Source organism: Adiantum capillus-veneris, chromosome 19 (assembly GCF_014529385.1).
Source record: "Adiantum capillus-veneris isolate H3 chromosome 19, ASM1452938v2, whole genome shotgun sequence".
Taxonomy (NCBI): domain Eukaryota; kingdom Viridiplantae; phylum Streptophyta; class Polypodiopsida; order Polypodiales; family Pteridaceae; genus Adiantum; species Adiantum capillus-veneris.
The window spans coordinates 76517503-76540416 of NC_140949.1; positions in this window are offsets into that span (position 1 = coordinate 76517503).

The following is a 22914-nucleotide window of genomic DNA, read 5'->3' on the forward strand; positions in this document are numbered from 1 at the left end:
GTGCGGTACATCTGGTGGTGTATGGACTTACACAGGAGCAGGACAGCCGGATGCACACGATCACAGCCAGCCAGTGGGCATCGGTTGAGAGCGGTTTTCTCTCACCTTTTTTAGTCTTTAGACTAGGTTCCCTTGCTTAAAGGCACAGTCGCCTTTAAGTGGGAGGTTGTTGGGGTATAGGCGCCTGTGCCTTGCCCGGCCGCCCAGAGTCTGGGCGCCCACTGACTTGTATACCTTATACATAGCATAAGTGTATAAGGGGCTGCTCACTCTTTGAGTCTCCCCACCCACATAGTGTGTGTCTCCTTCTCTCTCTCTCTCTCACTCTCAGTCTGTGGTGCTCCCCGATCCCCTTCACATGTGTCCTCGAACAGATATAGATGTATCCAACGACTTGTATTCCGGTCCCAAACCATTCAATGTCACTGAAACTAAGTCATCATCTGGAACTTCAACATTAATGCTCACAAGATCTTCCTGTATTTGCTTTATCTCTGTCACATAATCTGATATGGATCTATTTCCTCGCCATACACAATGTAACCTTTGCCTCAAGTGAACTTTTCGTGGTTCTGTATTGGAGCTGTTCATTCTTGCTAGTATCTCCCATGCTTCCTTTGGAGATTGAGCCTTCTTCACATGTGGTATATAAAGAAGTCACTAATGCATAGTGAAATCCAATGCATCACTTTCCTTGAATTCTCGATCCACTTCTTGTAAGCTCTTACTCCTGCTTGCCATGTTTTATGTGCTTCAACATTCTCTCTGTTTGGTTCCAAACAAACCTCAGGACACTCTTGTTCACCTGTAATGTAATCCCATAAACCTTTGCCCATGATAAAGTTCTCCATCATGTAAGACCATATGTTGTAGTTCTCTCTGGTCAGCTTCTCTCCAACAATCTGTGTGACTTGAGTTGAACTTTTTGCCATCTTTACTCTCTCAATTTCTTCCAAAGGATTTTGACAAAATTTCGGCAGAGTTCTGTTTGTATTTGGACAATATCTTAGGTGACAATCTCAACCAAAGTGCTCATAAACACTGACAGAAAATCTCTCACTACCAAGGGAAAAATCCACTGACTCACTTTACCACAGACTGACTCAATACTATGCATAAATACTCTAAAACAATGTCCACATGGACCTGTATGCAAATGATATCCATACGCTGTACTATACCACATATCCATACATCCACCTTCTTCCCATAGTCGTATAAACGACATATGAGGTCTTTCGCGGGGCCAGTCGGGGGTTCGCTCCAGTACCTAATCCACCTTGCCAAGGTACCAAAGCTCCCAAGGCAAGGCTTCAAAAAACCTCACTCGACCCTCACAAAGGTTGCAGTTTTCTAAAATACATTAACCGCATATCCATACATAACCACAAAGTACTCAATCTGACAATATAACCGCCTCAACTTCTTTCCACAACTTTTCTTACATAGGCGGCTGTCCATAAGGGACCCACAACAACCAAACATAATCTTCGATAACGCAATGTCATGATGCAAAAGCTCTATGTCGCTCTCCAAAACCTGTGTAAATGCTGAATTCTTCACCTATAACCTGTAAATCTACTGCCGAGTGCAAAACTGGAAATCTCCTATGCTTGTGTAAGCTGGCTGTTTGCTGCAAAAAATTGTAGATTTTTAGCAAATCCGAGTATTTCAATGCGTTTGGAATGCCCAAAAACATAAAGATAGAATCCTGGATCACTGTATTCTGAGTTTGGGTGAGGGAGTTATGACCAAAAAAACTCTCTTTTTGGCTGTTTTCCAGAGCTGCGGAAATCTGTGTATTGACTGTAGCTTCTTAAACTGAGCTCTGATACCACTTTGTAGAGTGCGCAGGTGAACGGGAAGGTAGGAAAGAAGACTACACACACACACACACACACACACCAACACACATCGAGACACACACACACACACACACAATCGTTACCCTGCAGCCAGCCATTGAACGTGCTGCTCTCACTCTTTTTCTTCTTGAACTATTATCCAAAGTATAATTACAACATAGTATAGTCAGTGTCCGGTCGCCCATAGCACAATGGACATATTCTTTAACATCATATTCTTTAAGGGGGGGGGGCGAGGAGCCTGAGAGAACACCCCCCAAGAATGCCCCTAGCTTCCTTGGTCGACCCCCTCTTCTAGCATAAGCATGAAGCTCATTGGACCCCTGCAATTCTGACCGATCTCACAAGAAAGATGCGTATCAAGCAAGCATGCTAGCCTTGGGACAAGTGTCTCCCTTTCCCCTTTAAGAGAGAGGACTTGATATATGTAAAAACAACTAATTAAATTTACTAATTTATTATTGGACCCCTTGGGTGGCCAACCAATAGGCTTTAGGCACACCATGAGGGCAACATGAGGAGGAACTTGACAAGTGTCCCTTTTGCTTTCTTTGTACCAAGATTTCCTTGTGTGAATGTGTGTGTGTTCTCTCTCATCCCCCCTCTTGTAGGGCTCGCCCCCTCCTTGTATGGACATATGTTGACTTTTTCACACCTTACCCTCGAGTACCTTAGTCAGAAAGCATGACAAAGCACCTCAATCTTGGGTGGTGTTCCCCCCACAAGCACCTCAAGCACCTTAGTTAGCAAGCACGACAAGCACCTCAAGCACCTTAGTTATCAAGTACAACAAGCACCTCAAGCACCTTAGTCATCAAGCACGACAAGCATCTCAAGCACCTTAAGCTTGGACCGGGTTCCCACCTCAAGCTCAGCCCTAACTTACCTAAGGTCAAAGGACTTTTACACTAACCTTTGGAGGTATTTAATGAAGCTAACCCTAAGGTCTTTAAGCTCCATTTGCTCTTTGACATATCATCTCTCATTTGAGCCCCTTTACCATTGGCCCCGTGTCGACGAGATAGACCTAAAGCACATACTTATATTCTAACCCTTGTTCCTGTTTATTCTCCCACATTAAATGATCAGTGTAATATGAGAAAATAATGTGGGTTGGTTAGATATTAGTTTTTATGACATTACCTCCCTCTTGAAACCATAGTCGTCCTCGACTATGAGGTAGAAGAGATAAAGCCTTAGCCATTAGTCAATTTGCCTAGCAGGTAGAGGATCCCTTTTTACCCTACGACATCTTTCCAAGATGGATGACAAACCCCTTTGGTGCTTGGGAGACATAGCTTCCGCAAGCATGTCTGCTCGTTAATCCATTTCATTCTCCCAAAGTAGAGTGACAAGTTCTACTTGGTGTTTGAGAGACATCGTCATCACAAACATGATTCTAAGCATGCATACTACTTAAATTTGTGCACAATAAAAAGAGAATTAGTCTTATAAAACAAACGCATTGATCATTTAAAAGAAACTTGTACATTTGCTTACTCTAATGTAGCATTGTAAGAATTGACAAGGTTCATACTATCCTTAAGTTGTATTCCTTGCATCCATCTAGCATCTTCAAAAGGATAATTTTTTAACTTAATAAGATAACGTCGTATAATCTTACCATGTCGTAGTACCTTGTCTTCATGCCAAAGGATAGCTTTGGGTTGTAGCACCTCTTCTTGGTCTTCGATTTTGGGAGGGTCTACAATAATTGGTTCACTTGATGGCTCTCCTTTGTAGGGCTTAAGTAGGCTCACATGAAAAGCAGTGTGTATGAGCCAATGGTTGGGCAACTTGAGTTGATAAGCCATCTCATTGAAGGGCTTCAAGATTTAAAAAGGACCATAGTATCTTTTTGCTAGCTTAGCCTAATTCTGGCCCGTAGGATTTTTTCCCGTCGTTTGCTTCAACCGAGCCTTGGGAAACTGTGCACTCCTTGCCGTACTGTCAAAGCAAGGGCCTTGCCTAACACTGTGTGCGAGCCACAGACGGCTCCAAGCACACAACTAGCTTAACTAGTAAGCTCAAAAGAGGGCAATGGTGTGTCACTCACCGCTCTATGCTCCTGCAGTGGAGGATTCCTCGCCGCGAAGAAGAAGGAGACGCCACTACGTCGCGCTCAACCGCTTCACCGTCGTCGTGTCGCCGCAATGCTCGATCGCACTCTCTCTCTCTCTCTCTCTCTCTCTCTCTCTCTCTCTCTCTCTCTCTCTCTCTCTCACACACACACACACACACACACACACACACACACACACACACACATACACACACACACAAGGAGGTGAAGAAGAAGAAGATGGAGATGGAGATGGAGCAAGAGCACTCTTCTATTGCACAAATGAGAGAATGAGTGGATTTTAGGTTTAGTTGGCTTTTATATGAGCTCACCCCATTCACACTTGGGCGCCCATGCTTAGCCAACTAATCCCTTGAATGTACCAGTTAGAGTGCGCCTCTCATCGGCGATCACTCTTACCCTTTTCCTATTGGACCGACAAGCCCGGTACCTGACTCTACCAAATAAATAATACAATGTCCACCGTAGGTTACAACGTCCGTCTCATAGGTGATAGGGTGTCCGTGAGCCGTGAGGGTTAACATGCCCCCCTTCCTGATGTAGATTTCGTCCTCGGAAGCTATTGAGTTGAAGCTCGTTGGTCGAGGTGGAAGAGCATTTGAGATGAATGTCCTTAGCCTTCATTAGTCATTGCAAAATCAAACAACATTGCACAGTAATTGCATTTTCATAAGCGTTTAAAAAGCATATGTAATTTTAGGCAAACAATTGATTGGTGACAGAATTTTAAACAATTTGTCAACAATAAGCATTAAATTGCAATGTAATCAAATGCATAAACAAATTTAAAGGTAAAAAATTAAACAAGTATGGGGTCGCTAATTTAACGGTTGAAAGGCACCAGAGATCGACTATTAATACCATGGGTAAGCTTCTTAATTTTCTCTGGTTAATTAAGTTGTTTAATCGCGAGAGCCAAGTATTTCATGTTCAAGGGCTGACTAGAGGCTATACCTAGAGGACCTGGTAGTTAAGCTACGATAAAAGGAATTTCTCATGAAATCATCGCCTGACTGATTACCTTTTCTTTGACCCCCCAAAGTGTTTTCACAGTGATTCAATTTGATGTGTGTGCTTATTTTGTATGCCTTGGGTTTTTTGCTTTTCAAGGAAAAGCGCCCACACTGGGAACCTCTAGGGCTCTAGTACCATAGGCAATACATGTGAGTGAAGTACCAAATCAAGCTGAGATTTCTCTTCCAGCTTAAGATTTTACATTGTGGCACTTTGATTTTTTGTTTGTTCATTTTCAGCATTTTAATTTTGTAACTTTGGGGGGTCATATAACACTGATACACCTCCCCAGGCTCATCACACTAGTAAACTCCCTTTATAATACTTAAGCAAAAGGTCAATAGGGTCAAGCCCACTAGAAATCCCTAGTACATTTCACACAATGCTGCCTAAATCGGATTAAGAACCTAAGTAACCATTGATTATTAGGAAGGCATTCCCCATGGTATTAAGAGAAGATCTCTAACACCTAACTTGGTCAAACTAGCTTATTCAGACTGGTTGATTTTTAAACCTAGACAAGTGATTATGACAAAAAATTACATTGAATTAAATGTTTGTTACTAAGCAAATGTGTTGGATATTATCCTACCAATCACAATTAAAGCAGACAATCATAGATGCAAAAAAGATAAGGGGCAATGCTAATGGACAAGAAACACCTGTTTGTGTCGATGGTCGCGCTTGATTTGAAGAGTGAGTCGAGATAAAGATTTCATGAAGGTCCAAATCCTATCAATAGAAACACGCTCTTGTACACACTAGGAAACAAAAGGAATACCTCCAGGAGGCACATTAGTGGGAAAAGGTACCAACACTTATTGAACACAACAAAATACATAAGGAACCCTAACCTAATTATTTGCACTCCCCTAGAGAGTCAAGGGAATAGGATATTGTAGAGGTTGGGGGGAAACCCTAAGGCTAAACCCCTATCCTCGTCGTCGAGATAAACAAAGTCATCATCCATGAGACCATATGTGCCATCCGTGTAGTCCTGTAAATTTTCTTCTTCATCATAGGTGCCCATGTTTACTAAGAAGGTCACTAGACGCCTATAGTCATCTTGGTCAAAAGGGTAGGCTTGTGCAATGGGAGAAATGCTCTCTACTAAGTATGGATCAGACGTGGTCAAGAGACGTATCAGCCATTCTAACTCCTCAAAATTCCTCTCACATGCTAGCGTACCTATCAAATCCCATTCACATGAAAGCACTGGAAAGACCATGTGAAATATTTGTGAAAAGTAACGAGGGTACCTCTCACCCAAGGTAGGAGTGGATGACTCTAGCGTACTAGCCATATCTGTACACACAAATAGATGATGGTTAGAGTGCAAATATTACAAGGGTCGTGTTCTTGTGCATAATTTGTTTTTATGATTTGTGTTATGGCTCTTGCTCTTTTACTTTTTTATCTTGTTTTTGTGAGTATAAGGCTTTATATATACATTCCCTAAGATTGGAGATTAAGAGGTCAGGGAGAAAGGTTGAGAGGGAAGCAAGTGAATAATGGATGTCCACAAACACTCCCCCCTTCCTTGGGTAGATCGTATCGTTTGAAATGATGTCGTCACCCTTTGAAACTAGTTGTTCCAAGTTGTTATAGGTGAAGATTTTTGTCAGTAGTTTTCTATTACCTTAGGTGCCTCGTCGAGTTGCAAGGGTGGTAAGATACTCTCCCAGATTTTCTCATTTCCATCATAGTAGCCTTGGGCTTCTAATAGTCGTTTTGGAATCCATCGTGATTTGGTCTTGACCCTCCTAGAGTGCACTCTTGGTTTTCTAGGGAAATTTTTTCTTGGAATGGATGGGAGGGTTGAGGTAGTTGGAAGTAAGGCCTTGGGGACCCATTGATATGTACTCTTAGGTCGTGCAGGTTGAGTACTTGCAATATTACTGCTTGCTGCAACTACAAGTGTTGAAGTGCTAGGTTCATGTGTAGCCGGCAAAGACGAGTTAACCACCTTGGATTGTGAATGTTGGCTATCCTTCAACTTTGCTAGAGTTTGCAACGTAGGTGACTTTGCTTGAATGATAGGGGTAAGAGTCGGTGGTCGCGTCGTGACACTACCAGTATCCCAATCAATAGTGCATTTGGTTGCCAACATCCACGTGCGTCCCAGGTTTACGTTGCCTTCCATAGCTCCCGCGGGCATGACTAGAAACCTCTGCACTATGCTTCCATTGTCATAGACAACAGGGGTCTGAAGGACTCCAAGAATAGCAGTTTTCTTTTTATTAATGCCCTTGACTTGCATCGTACTCGGGGATAGGGTCGGTTTCCCTAATTGACACCAAACTCCATAGGATAACAAATTGTGTTTAGCTCCCGTATCTAATAAGGCATTGTATAGTACTTTCCCATAGGGGCTATTTAGCTCAATTGGGTATCGTAGGGGTGGCTCAGATTCTAATGAGTCGTCATCTGTGTCCTCGAAAAATGCTTGCATGATTCCCAGATTAGCCTCTCGTTGGCGTCTAAGACGTTGTTGTCGTTCTCGAGCCTCAACTCTTGGTTGGATTTTTTTAAGCTCTGCTTGTTCCTTGGCAGCCTTCTTTTGATGGATGGCTTGCAACTCTTCCTGGCTTAGAGGATCATAATATCTTTTGAATTTACTCCCATTAAGGAATCCAATGGTTTCAACTCCATCTAGAGTCCACGAATGGTACCTTGCGGGGTAATTTCACACACTCGATATGGTCCCTTACCAGCGTATTTCAATTTCTTCTTTTCATCACGTACCCCGTACATAAGAACTTTATCACCAACCTTGATGTCTTTATCCTTTAAATGGCTATCAAACCACTTCTTTCTCCTATCCTTCTCCACTAGAGCATTTCGCACAGCTAATTGCCTCTCTTCATCTAGCCTTTCCAGGATATATAATCGCTCCACTAAGGGGTTACCATCCCAACCTTCTTGAGAAGCTACTCGAAGACTAGGAATGACAAACTCCCATGGCATAACTGCTTCTTGGCCATACACCATCTTAAACGGTGTGCAATTAATAGCAACTTTATACGCAGTACGATAAGCCCATAAAGCTGATGTAAGCTTTAGGTCCCAATCAGTGCGATGAGCCTCAACTGTCTTTGTCAAAATGGAGATGAGAGTTTTGTTGGTACTCTCAGCTTGGCCATTTGCTTGGGGATAATAGGGTGTAGACTTGTGGTGAGATATCATGAAGTTTGATGTGAGTTATTTTATTACTTCATTTATAAAATGAGTTCCATTGTCACTCACAAGTTCAAAGGGGCATCCAAAACGTGTGATAATGTTCTCAAAGAGGAACTTAGCTGTTGTTTTTGCATCCGCCTTTCGTGTTGCTTTTGCTTCAGCCCATTTGGTTACATAGTCGGTAGCCACAATGATATATCGTGATTGCGTGTTACGTGCAGCCGGACTAATCGGTCCTACAAAGTCTAAGCCCCACTTTTCAAATGGTTGGGTTACCTTGATGGGATGTAGAGGCATCCTATCACTTCTTTGTGGCTTCTTGAAGCGTTGGCATTCATCACATCCCTTTGCAAAAAGTGATGCATCCTTAAACAGAGTGGGCCACCAATAGCCTGACTATAAGATCTTTCGGGCAGTCAACTTTCTTGAAACGTTACCACCAGCTACGCCCATGTGTGCCTCTTGTAGAATATATAAATACTCATCCTCGTGGGCACAGCGTCTAAGAACATCATCTTTTCCTCTCTTATAGAGAGTTCCAGCCAGTAAGCAATAGGGTTCGCATTCCTTGATTAATTTTCGAGCTATATCTTTTCGCAGCTCTTTGGGTGAAAAACCATTAACTAAGAAGTTAACAATCTTTTCACTCCATTCAGGCATTGTCTCAACAATGAACAAAGGAGTATCAGGCAATTCATCATCAACCCCCGTAGGAGCTTCGCCATTAGGGATACGAGATAAATGATCTGCCATGACATGTTTCCTCCCAGGCCTCACAACAACGGTGAAGTCAAACTCAAGAAGAATTAACAACCATCGTGTAATTCGACCTGTGGAACACGGCTTGTTTACCAAATATAGCAATGCTTGATGATCAACATAAAACACAAAATTGGTAGCAAGAAGGTAATAGCGAAATTTCTTTACTGCGTAAATCATAGCTAGACCTTCGCGCTCTGTAGTAGTGTAGTTCATCTCGGCATCATTTAATTGGCGACTTGCAAAGCTAATAGGGTAGTCCAATTTATGTTCTCCTGGTTGAGTTAGAACACACCCAAAAGCAAAATTTGATGCATCAATATGCACATGAAAAGGTACATTCCAATCAGGTGTTCGCAGGATTGGAGCGCTTGTTAGGGCCTTCTTTAATAACTCATAAGATTGATGACATTCTTCCGTCCAGTGAAACTCGATAAGAAGCTTGTACAATGGACGCGCTATCTCGGCAAAGTTTAAAATAAACCTTCGATAATAACCAACATGGCCCATAAATCTTTGAACTCCTTTATAGTTCGTAGGTGGTGGAAAATCGGCAATGGCTTTAATCTTACTCTCATCTGTGGATATCCCGTTCTTGGACACTATATGCCCTAGAATGACTCCATGCTTAACCCAAAATTGGCATTTGAAAGGGTTCAATGAGATGTGATAAAATCTGCACCTTTCAAATATTTTTCGTAGATATAACAAATGCTTCTCCCAAGAAGAATAAACACAAAGGTCGTCTAGGAAAGCTTCACAAAACTTCCTTAGAAATTCATTAAACGTAGTGTTTATTAATCGTTGGAATGTAGCAGGGGCATTTGTTAAGCCAAAAGCCATAACACGAAATGCAAACACTCCAAACTCTGTGATAAAATCAGCTTTAGCTTGGTCCTCTAATGCAATTGTGATTTGATTGTAACCAGAGTACCCATCTAAAAAGCTATAAGCTTCCTTGCCCGCAACTCTTTCAAGCACATGTTCTGAATATGGCAAGGGATAATGATCTCTCCTAGTAGCTGCATTAACTTTCTTGAGGTCCACGCACACTCTTAGTTTCCCATTCTTTTTTGGCACAATGACTATTGGAGAAACCCATTCTGAGTGCTCAATAGGGTATATGAATCCACATTGGATAAGTTTTTCAATCTCCTCTTGTACAATTTTGGCGTACTTAGGATTCATTGGATAGGGTCGTTACTGGACGGGTTTAGCAGTGTTGATCATGGGAATTGTATGTTGCACCACAGAAGGTGGAACGCCCTTCATGTCATGATATGTCCAAGCAAAGATATCCTTGTATTCCTTGAGGAGCTCCTTAAGTACAGCCTCTTCAGTTTCGGTAAGGTCTTGAGCAATAAAGAATGGTTTAGACTCCTCACCTGGTTCTGCTAATTCTATCTCTTTAACTACCGTTGGACCATCATAGACTCCACTGCTTCCATTGGTAGGTATTCGTTGGGCTTTGGCATACACAACCTTTTGCTCCCCCGTGGTATAAGATTTAAAATGTTCAGGAGCCGTATGTAAGTCAGCAGGCTCTTGTCCTGACAGAGACCTTTCTTTTAGTTCTGCCTCCTTTTGTTGTTGTGCTAACTCTCGGTTTTGACGTCTTCTTATAGTTCGACTCAATTTTGGCTCTGTAACCTCCAATTGAGCGAGGTCAATGGGTCGTGGGCTGCACCACATGACACTCCGGAGATGTTCACCCCAATTGTCTACTAGCTTTCGATGAGCATCACATGCCCCTAGATAGCTAAGCCATTATGCAGTAGATCTTTCCTTGTTTATCCTAGCTCTCACATTTGCTTGATATCGTCGACTCTTATATGACCTTTGTTTCTTGTTAAGGTTTTGATTTTGGTAAATGTTTGAACTCGACTCGCCTGATAGGTCTTCGCTTGTATCTTCTTCACTCTCATATAAATTACCATAGACGGTCGTACTAGGCCTTGAGTATTTATTTTCTATACTTGGTTCACTCGATGTTTCCTCAGGTTCTGAATCTATTTCTTCCTGAGATTCCGTTTCCGATGTGTATTGGCCTGAAGCCTTTGAGGAATCATCAGTTTCACTCTCAAGTAGGTGTGCCTCTTTCTTATCATCGGATGTTACATGCGCTACACCTAACATGTTTACTGGTGCAATGTGTGGTATCTCTTCCCCATTTGGTGTTACCCAAGTTGTTCCTCTAGCTCCCCATGTATCTATAGTTGCCGCTAGGTGTACCCAATCGACATTGTCTGGCTCAGCCATTCCGGGTAGGATATCCATATAAGGAGAGTTCTCCCCAATATCCGTTTCTTCGTTACACGTGTAACAATACTGTAATGGAGCTTAGTGAATTGTTGTGTCTGATCGATTATCAATGATGAATTTATTTCCTAGAGGATGCGTTCGACCACTTAAAAGATCAACTCGAATGACAGAGTCTTGGAACTGTAAGTAGACGTGGTTTTTGGACCAGTCATGCACCATTTTTTCTTCCCTCATGAATGGACGCCCTAAGATCATCTCAAATGACATAGGATGCTTGGAAAAATCCATAACAATGAGAGTCTGCCTTACCTTGTGTCCCAAGACCTTGATCCTGAGATCCTTTAGCATTCCAATAGGCGTAACAATAGATCCATTAGCCATTTTTACCACTACACTTGTGGCTTCAAGGTGAGGTCGCCCCATAGACTCCCAACAACTCTTTGTCACCATGTTGACTCCCGCACCACCGTCAAGGACCCCCTTTACAGTTAATCCTTTAGTAGTGATTGGTAGAGTAGCATTAGATTCATCACCTTCAAAGTATTGCCCCAACTTGTTAACGGGTACTTCAATTACAGATTCATGTCCCGCTAGGTCAGATGGTGGTGCTAAATGTTCCTCATCATTCATTACCGAGTCAGGTTTGTTCATATGTGCAAACTGTGGTAATCCGGCCTGTAATTCTCCATTGAGGAAGGCTCGAAGAGCTGAGACTAGCTCGGGGTCTTTATATAGTTTGGACATGATGGTGGTTCTAACTTCTGAAGACATGAAATCCATCAATTTGGCAACATTTAATGGCATCTTGTGGGATGTAGGACCCTGACAAGAGAATGGTGAAGATGGAATCTCCACTTCCTCAAGGGGGTCGGGCATTCCCTCACCAAACATTCTCTCTAGTAGGAAAGGTGTGTGTCCACTTTCAGATGTCCTACCCTCACTCTCTTCCCGAATGATACTGGGTATAGCTAACGGCCTGTAGTTCTTGTGAGGTTGAACTTGTGTGGGAAACACTGTGTCTGACATCTAGATATGTTTGGGTTCAGGTTCTAATGTTCGTTGAGTTTCTTTCACCAAACCCCTCAGTTGTTGGACTCGTTCAATTTCCACTGTTGGGTTTGGATAGGTTCCAATCTTTCTCTTGCAATCCTCATTTTTTGTCTCTCGTGGCTTATCTTGGGGGTTCGCAACTGGGTGGTTTAACTTTGAATACTCTTTTGGTGTTCGTCGTAATTCCCTCTCGTGATCCTCCTCACTGGCTTTTTCCTTTGTAGTAACAGTTTTGGTCTCCGTGGTCTCTATCGAATCTGAGTCATCCTCAGGGTCGTTCATATACACGGGATCCTCTCCTGTCCCTATGTTAGTCTTTGAACTAGGTTTTGAGCTAGAAGCATTAAGGGATTTCTTTCTTCGTGTTTTCTTCTTTCTCGCTTGGCCAATGGATCCAGCATCTCTCTCTTCGAGGCTTTTGGAGCTTTGGGTTCTAGGGACCATGTGCTGTAATGGCAACTGTTGCTCCATGGGTGGGGTAGGCATCAATGCAGGAACTTGAGGTGAGTCTGCCCAAGCTATAGGCGGTCTAATTTCCATGATGCGTTTAAGCATTAGGCAATCCTTCGCTTGATGGCCATACCTACCACACGCGTTACAAGTCCCGTTAAACTTTACTCTGAAAGTAGGGCATTCACTCGTAGTATGTGGGCCCAAGCAGATTGAGCACCATTGCTGCTCCCTTCTTGGATACATATGAGTGTTTTGTGGAGCACAATTACCCCTAAGGCTTTCTTGGATGGCCTTGGTGAGATCTGCCAAAGTCATCTCAGATATCGTTTGCTCTTTCACGATTGGCTTTATCTTCATTGGCTCATGCCCTGATGCTTGCGAGCTACTAGACTTCGGCTCGGCAGACACTCTTTCTCCTGCAATCATTAAATTATCCTCCAATTGGATTGCATTCATGGTGACCGCTTCCCAAGTAGTGATACCTCTAATGACTAGGCCATTATAAATACTTTCATGTCGTAGTCCCCTAATGAATCTATCGAGAAATTGGTTGTTGTTGAATAGCTCGTTTGGATTGCATCGAGAATTCAAATTCTTTAGGCGACTAATGAAGTCTCTCACGGATTCACCTTCTTCTCGTTGGGCTTTCTGGAGCTGAGAGGCTACACCCCAAAGCACTCCCTCTCGTATGTATTCTTTTAAGAACAGTCTCCTAAGAGTAGAGTAGATCGTTTTCTCTTCTACTCTTAAGGTTCTATACCAATCTCCAGCCTTTCCGCTTAGGGTCAAACTCAAAGCCTTACACTTATGTAGCTCATTGTGCTCTTCCAAGGAATCGCACACATGTTCAAAGACTTCCATATGCTTTCTAGCATCTCCGTCTCCACTGAATTTTTGTGTGAGCTTAGCTAATTGAACTGCCTTGCTCCTAGGCTCTCTATCAGTTGCACTATGCATGTTTTCCGCAATAGAGCGACCGATAGTTTGAGCAAATGATGCCGAATCTCCTATTTGAGCAGGTATAATGGGTGTATGTGCTCCTGGAACCACATGTGAGATGGGAGTTGGCCTTGGCCTTGGCATACGCGCGGCTCTTGGGTCCCATATTTCGTATGGTGGTGTGCCAGACGGTGGTCCAAAGTTTACAGGCGTGGCCCTAGGCATAGGGGGTGCCTGATATGGCATGTTATTATTAAATGGCATGGATCCACTTGTATAAGAGCTTGGATAATTCCATTGTGGACTGTAAGCTCTTGGAATAATTAGAGGTGTAGGAGCTACATGAGGCTGAGGTACGACAGGTGCACACGATTGATACATACATGTAGATATAGTTGGGGGCACTGTGCTACTAGGCATCGGCACAGTGTTAACAAATGAACTCCATGGTGTACTTCTTGTCATGCTCACCACTAGGATATGCATGGTAGCCGTAGTGTCATTAAGAGAAAGATGAGCTAGATCTGGGAAGGTAAAGCTGCCACTTGTGGTCTCAGATTGTACTGAGGGCTCCTGGCGAAACAACATATGGAGGATCAATGGGGCTCACTGAGGGAGTCTCCATTTGTGACAGGGTTGGTTGGTTGGCCTTTCCCGTATCCAAGAATCTCATTAGGCCTGTTGAAGGCATGTTGATCCCTGTGTTCTGTCTTTCTAACTCGACAATCCTATGGAGGACATCACAGACTTTCTGTTGTTGCTCATCTATGCTAGTAGCACCCGATGTGGATTGTAGAACATCTAACCAACCCACATGATAGGTGTGTCCTGTGTACCGATTAGTTAAAGCTTCTGCTTGTAGATCATACTCCCAATTTTCGTTTAGGAATATCCCATCTAGGCCTGGCGTGCTGGAGGTTTACCTCGAAGTGGAAGCATTATTGCTCCCCATCGCTTGCCCCTCCGTGACTGCTACCTTGGGAGCACTCGGTTGCTCGGCTGGCATGATTGTTGTCATAGGAGCCTTTGCTTTCAGGGCTCGACTTTGTTCTAGCCTTCGTAGGTTCTCAATTTCCCTCTCCCTTGTTGCTTGCATATAGCGTTCGATCTCTTGCACTTCGGCAAGACTCCTACCATCGGGTAGTAGAACCTCAGAGGGAGATAGTCCTAAAGGATCAGGAGGTGCAGTGGATGGAACATTCACATGCACACTCTCAAGAAGCATAGGGTCTATTTTAGGCATGAATGACGAATTTACTTCCCCATTCCCTTCATTTATTTCATTAACCGCATGTTCGGAGCGAGTAGCTCTACTAAGGGTCTCTTTTAAGCGGCTAAACACGCTGGACCCGGGCCGTGGGCCCATGGAATGCATGTCTTGACTTGAACTATCAGGGTTTGGTGTAGGATACCCCTCCATGACTTCGTAGTCAGAGGAAGAATCACTAGACGCGATATGAGGATCTTGGGTCGCGCTACCTTGAGTCCTAGCCGAAGGTCCAGAACCTAGGGTGGAGGAATAATGGGTGCCCGCGTAAATGGAGGCACTACCAATATGCTCGTGCTCTAACACTCGTCCAGAGCGTAGGTTCATATGACTTGGATCCCCTAGAAGTGTCAGTGAGTGCCCGTGAAGGCTACTCACCTAGTAATTTTGGGTGTTTTGCAACCCAAGTCTTTTCTTATTTATTTATTTTTTGATTTTTTGGTCCTTTTTTTCTGACCCAGCTATAGAATAGAACGTATGATAGCTCAAAACGAGCATCTCGGTCAGAGGGACGTGCCGTGCTTTACAGCCCTCCGTTTGGTCACTTTATGCCCTCGGAATCCCTAAAACCGTCAATTTCTAGTAGGGAACTAGGCCCAAATTAGAAAGTCTAAGGGTGTAAGTGGGAAGAGAAGTGAGGAGAGTGGAGGACTTGCCCCACATGCTCTCATTCCCTCTTGAGGGGGTAGGGTATATATATAAGAGTGAGTCTAGTATATATCATAGGACTGAGGCCTGGGCCTGGGCCTGGGCATGGGCTTGGGGAAATGATCCCGATCCCGATCAAAATTTTAGTGTAGCCCCCCAGTCACTCACGCTTAAATATTTTCGGTTTGGGCTTGGGGAAATGATCCCGATCCCGATCAAAATTTTAGTGTAGCCCCCCAGTCACTCACGCTTAAATATTTTCGGTTTGGGATTGGGGAAATGATCCCGATCCCGATCAAAATTTTAGTGTAGCCCCCCAGTCACTCACGCTTGAATATTTTTGGTTTTTTTTTTTTTTGAGGCGACGACCACACGTGGTTAGGTGACCCTTTCTTGGCCACACACACTGTCAACACCTACCTAACCTCTCTGTCAACAGCTCATAGCTCACAGACAGCTCACTACCTTATCTACTTACTAACAGTGCTGCTAACCACTAACTAATCTACTAACTAATCTGTTAACTGCTTACTGACAGTGAGCTAACTGTCCACCTACTTCCTCTCTCACTACCTTACTGTGCAAAGACTGTGTGCAGGAAAACCTTGACAGAAAACTGTGTACAGACTGTGTGCAAACAGAAATTGCTAGCTGCCTTCCTACTTATTCATTCACTGCAAACAAGCTAACGACTACTAATTGTGCAAAGACTGTGTGCAAACAGAAAACACAACATTATGCAGAAATCACAGAACTTGTAGACAATACAGAAATTAACAACTTGCAGAAAAACAACTCATTCCTATTCCTCTTCCTCTTCTTTCCTACTACAAACAACTCATAGGAGAAGCACAAAGTGCCTCTTGGGCTTAGTGCAGGGCGATTCCCCGGCGACGGCGCCAAAAATGTGCGCTCCTTCCGCACTTTCGAAGCAAGGGCCTTGCCTAACACTGTGTATGAGCCACAGACGGCTCCAAGCACACAACTAGCTTAACTAGTAAGCTCAAAAGAGGGCAATGGTGTGTCACTCACCGCTCTATGCTCTTGCCGTGGAGGATTCCTCGCCGCGAAGAAGAAGGAGACGCCGCTACGTCGCGCTCAACCGCTTCACCGCCGTCGTGCCGCCGCAATTCTCGATCGCACTCTTTCTCTCTCTCTCTCTCTCTCTCCCTCTCTCTCTCTCTCACATACACACACACACACACACAAGGAGGTGAAGAAGAAGAAGATGGAGATGGAGATGGAGCAAGAGCACTCTTCTATTGCACAAATGAGAGAATGAGTGAATTTTAGGTTTAGTTGGCTTTTATATGAGCTCACCCCATTCACACTTGGGCGCCCATGCTTAGCCAACTAATCCCTTGAATGTACCAGTTAGAGTGCGCCTCTCATCGGTGATCACTCTTACCCTTTTCCTATTGGACCGACAAGCCCGGTACCTGACTCTACCAAATAAATAATACAATGTCCACCGTAGATTACAACGTCCGTCTCGTAGGTGATAGGGTGTCCGTGAGCCGTGAGGGTTAACAGAAACTTAAGTAAGACCCAATCATTTTCTTTGAATGTTAAGGCCCTTTTGTGCTTGTCTCAGCATCAGATTTTTGCCTTTGTTGAGAGATGGATATAGCCTCCTTAATCTTTTGAAAAAGATTCTTGTAGGTTGCGGCTATACTCATCGGCAACGAAGATCTTCCCATGTACTTTAAGTAGCAAGGGACTTTTAGGTCTTCCCTCAATTATTTCAAAAGGTGCTTTTCCCATAGAAGTATGTACAGTATTATTGTAGGTGTACTCTACAAGAGGTAAGTACTTTTTCCGTTGTGAGTGTTGATCTACTTCTGTAACATAAGTCTTTAGTAGATCGAGTATCATAAGATTGGCTATCTCACTTTGGCCATCCGTTTGTTGGTGATAGGCTGAAGAGAAATTCAATCTTATACCTAGATTTTCAAAGATACTTTTCAGAAATTACTGGTCATTCTAGGATCTCTATCCGACACGATGGATGTTGGTAATCCATGGTGTTTGAAAATCTGTGATATGAAGAGAGTTGCCATTTGGTGTGCCTTAATAGTCTTTTTGACATGAATAAAGTGTGCTTGCTTGCTAAACCTATCAACTATTGTCCATATTCCCGTATTCCCATGGATAGACTTGGGTAATCCAAAGATGAAATCCATGGATATACTCTCCCATGGTGAATTTGGGATAGGCAATGGCTGGAGTAATCCAGGTTGCTTCCCTCTATCATACTTGGTCTCTTGGCATACTACACATTTTGAAACATACTCTTGTATGTCCACTTTCCAGGTAGGCCAATAGAAATACGTCTCTACTCTTCGGAGAGTAGGTTGAATGCCTTTATGCCCCGCATAGGCCGGAGCATGGAATTCATACATGACTTTCTCAAGAAGGAAGTGTGTAACACATAGCCTATTTCCGCGGAGAAGATAACCATCCTCCAAGGTGAATGGTTCCTCTTTCTTCCCCAACGCAAGGGCTGACATTATGTCTCTATAGTCAAGGTCAGTAGCATACTCATCATCATAGAAGATAGATCATTGTAAGTAGCTATAGACACCACATTAGCTTTTGGTCATCGTGAAAGTGCATTGGCCACTTGATTGTGCTTACCCGCAATGTGAGCAATATGAAAATTAAATTACAAAAGAAAATTTGCCCACCTCATTTGTTTGTCGAAAAGCTTGGTTTGCGTCATGAAGTAATTGAGACTTTGGTGGTCAACTAGTAGAATAAATGGAGTCCCCAATAAATAGTGCTTCCATGTGTCTAGGGCATGTAGAACAGCTAAAAGCTCTTTCTCATAAATGCCTAAGACTCGTTCATCTGTATTGAGCGTTCGGCTCTCATATGCTATGGCATATCCTTCTTGAAGCAAGATTTCTCCAAAGCAATCACCACAAGCATCACATTGGACCTCAAATGGCTTTGAGAGATCCAGAAGCATGAGGACTGGTTGGGAGGTAAGCTTCTCTTTGAACTTGTCAAAAGAATTTTGCTCCTTAGCAGTCCATGAATACTTAACGTTCTTCTTTGTTAAGTCATGTAATGGCCTTGCTATTTGAGAGAATTTTGCTATGAAGCGTCTATAGTATGCACACATACCAATAAAGCCTTTTAGCTCATGTAGATTCCTTGGATTAGGCCATGATTTTATTACCTCTAACTTCGATGGATCCATCCGGAAACCATCTTGAGAGATAATATGACATAAGTATTGAATCTCTTGAAGGAAAAATTCGCTTTTCTTTTGGTTGAGAAAAAGCTTGTTCTCCCTCAATGCTAAAAAAATCACTTGGAGATGTTGCTTGTGTTCCTCCAAAGACTTGGAGTAGATGATGATATCATCAAAGAACACTCCAGTGAATTTTTGGTAGGGTCTAAAGATTTTCTCCATTAGACGATTGAAAGTGGCTGATGCATTAGTCAAGCCAAAAGGCATGACTAGATATTCATAAAGGCCAAACATTGTATGAAACACGGTCTTTAGAATAACTTCACCTTATTTGATGATAGCCACTTTTAAGGTCAATCCTACTGAAGTAGGTAGAGCCTTGTAGCTTATCAAATAGATCTTCTACACGAGGCACGGGAAATTTGTTTTTGATAGTGATATGGTTTAGTGCTCGATAGTCCACACACATATGATATGTACCATCTTTCTTTTGCACTAAAAGGACTGGAGAACAAAAGGGAGAGGAGCTAGGCTTCACCATCCCTTTGTCAACCATTTCTTGTACTTTCCTCATGATCTCCTCTTATTGAGCTTGGGAAACTCGATAAGGAGGCTTGTTAGGTGGTGAGCTTCCTGGTGGTAGGAGCTCAATTCGATGGTCATCATCCCCTCGTTTTGGAGGTAAATCCATAGGGATATCATCGATAAACGCATCTTGGAATCCTTGTCTAACTCTTCTTGATTCCTACCATTTGTATTTGATGAAACATTAAGATATTTTAGAGACTCTTTGACAAAAATCATGTACGCAGAACTGAGCTCTTCATTGATTTATCAAAAGCATGAGTATTTACAAGTGGTATTGTGCGACCAAACTCACTAGCATCTATATACATGTTCTTTCCCTGTAGGTGAAGTAGATTCTCCTTTCAGGGAACTTCATATTGGTAGCCATGCGGTTGAACCATGGTGCCCCTAGGATAGCATCCTCATGTTGGAGAGATGAAAAAGTCTTCTTTGTCAACATAGCTTTGTACATGGAGCATCAACTTCCAATCAAGGGAGTAACAGAGGCTCGCTGTCCCTTGAAAGCAGTGTCGGCCGTTACATCATCTCCCATCTCGAAAGCTTGAATGCCCAACTTGGTGGCCAACTCAATTGATATGAAGTTGTGAATAGAACTAGGATCAAACAAGATGAAGGCACCATGCTTCCTTACCTTTCCCCAAGCATAGGAGAGAGGTGCACCTTTGCAATGAGCATCCTCTTTTGGAGCGTCGATTGTGGAAGATCTAGGAGTCTCATTGCGAGCATTATTCTTGGGGCAAGAACGATAGTCATGTCCTTGCTCCCCACACTTAAAGCACTTATGGTCCTTGCAAAAAGCTTCAAGCTCTTCAAGAGAGAGTTTGTTTTTACTTTGAAAACTCCCTTCTCCTTGGACCGATTGTTATTGTTGTTGTTGTTGGAATTGCCTTGGGAAGAAATTTGGGCATTGGTTTACCCCTTGGCATCACTTTTGTCTTTATTTTCCATGGTCTTGACATTCCATCTAGCCCCTTGTTGGAAATTGATGCGCGAAGAAACCATGGTGTGGTGGATTACTTCAGTGATAGAACCAGGCTATTGAGAGTTGACATACTCGGCCATCTCTTCAGGTAATTCCGCACAAAACTGTTGCTTTTGCTCGGCAAATTCTATCTTTTGGAAGACAGTAGCCTTGAGATGTAAATCCCACACTTGTCTATATATTAGTGGATAGACTCATGAGAGAGAAGCTTCAAACTCCGCCATTTGGTAAGCATTTTGTTCTTTGCATCACTTGCAAGGAATTGCTTCATGATGGAAACTAGTAGAGTTTTCCATGTCTTTGGGGCTTCGCCATTTCTACGAAGGCTAGCCCACCCTTGATGAGCCAATTTTTGGAAGTGCATAGCTACATGGCATAGCTTGGAGGACTCCGTGAAGCCCTCGTCTCCAAAGGCCACATCAAATTGTTGGATGAAGGACAATACTTTGTCGGTGGCACCAAAGGTGCCATCATAGGTGAGAAAAGAGATACTCTTTCCTCCCTCTATGAACTTCTTTAGCTTTTGTGACCTTCGCAGGGTATGATTTACGCTGTCTTCCCCTCTTGTATTATCTAGGAGAATAGCCATAGCTTTCGTCGGAAGAGGAGGAAGGTGAAGAAGAAGGAGACCTCTTTCTTGCCCTTTTCTTCCTTTGTTTCCTCTCTTTCCTTTCGGAGTGACGAGGAGAAGGACTGTGGGTTGGATGTTTCCTCTTGGGAGGAGTTGGCGATCGTCTAGCCCGCCGTCTTTGTGGAGCCACATCTTCAAAGGAACTTAAAGTTTCATTGCTTTCTTGCTCTTTGGATTCCTCCTCTCGTATGGGAGAGAGTTTTCTTTTGGGGGTCTCTTTAAGAGGCCTCCTAATCTCTCTCTCCTCTTGGAAAGGAAGGGTAATCCTATAAGTGCGAAGTTGTTGAGTAACTTCGGCTTGCAAAGCAGGGTTGCCCATGGCTTGGTGCAACCTAGTAACAAGATAGTTGACAAACATAGGGGCATCATCATTAGCACCTTCATGTGCAAAATAAAAGTTCTCAATGTTCATTCTACTCTCTTGGTTATTGTCAGCCATGTTAATTAAACTTATGTGTTTACTTAGTGTATGCTTTAGCAATTCAAAACCTTAGAAGCTACTCCTCTTAGCCTTTGAAAATCGGCGCTTAAGTATCTACACCCACGGCTTGAAGTGGTTAATTATAAAGAGTAGTAGTGGAGTGGGTCTAATGTTGCAGAATTGTCGAGGGCTAGCTCCTCTCGGACTTCTTATGGCTCACTAATGGTAAAGCCGTAGGAAAGTCTAAAAAGACCCCATTATTAAGTCCAAAGCTCCCGAGGTGGGCACCATATCCCACATAGTGGGCTCAACAAAATCGATAATAGATCCCAGACCCACTTACCCTAATTTAATTAACAAAATCAACCATTATAGGCTACATAAGGATCTCTTTTCTTAAGAAAGAAAAGAGAAACCAAATGCTCTAATACCAATGTAATTGAAATGGCCTATTAACTTTGAGAGTAGCGGAAACTAGAGATAGTACTTTTGTGAAATTACTTTGTGAGCATAGAGGGTGAACTGTGACTGATGGTAGCAACATAAACATAGCATTTAGTTGACTTGGCATGAACAATACTTTTGCAAGAGAGAGAGTTTAGAGAACATGAAAACATTTGAGGACCGGATTTATGTGGAGCCGGTCCCGCCTCCAATAGGCATTTGTATTATAGTTTCTCCCATCAAGAGAGACTTGGTACAATACAATCTTTGTGTTCCTTGTGACCTAGGTGATGCAATGAAGATGGAAAGCTTCATGCATCACGAGCATAACCTAAACTTTGTGGAAAGCATTAACTATCCCCAGCCTCAATCCCAAGGCCTCAAACACCTTCGAAGATGGAGAGAGCTAGCGAGGAATGAGGGTAGGGAAGAGGAAGAAGAAACATTTCATAGGAGAAAGAACTAGCTCCTCACTTATCATCACTCTTCTTGCTAGCATACATAATAGCATAGTAATGAAGATGGCGAAGATGGCTAGCTTAAGCATTGAAGCATGGCTCTTGGTTGGATTTGCATTCCATAGCCAAGAGTGTTGGTGTAGGCTGTCAACTTCTCTACTTGCTTGGAGAAGGAGATGGAGCTCTTGCACTTTGCACTTCACACAGTGAGGGTGTGTGTGTGTGTGTGGGAGAGTATACCCCCCAAGCATGTCCCTAGCTTCCTTGGTCGACCCCCTCTTCTAGTACAAGCCTGAAGCTCATTGGACCCCTGCAAGTCTGGCCAATCACAAGCAAGATGCGTATCAAGCAAGAATGCTAGCCTTGGGACAAGTGTCCCCCTTTCCCCTTTGAGAGAGAGGACTTGATAAATGCAAAAACAGTTATTTACATTTACTAATTTATCATCGGACCCCTTGGGTGGCCAACCAATAGGCTTTAGGCACACCATGAGGGCAACATGAGGAGGAACTTGACAAGTGTCCCTTTTGCTTTCTTTGTACCAAGATTGCCTTGTGTGAGTGTGTGTGTGTGTCTTCTCTCTCATCCCCCCTCTTGTAGGGCTCACCCCCTCCTTGTAGGGACATATGTTGACTTAGTCAGCAAGCATGACAAAGCACCTCAAGCTTGGG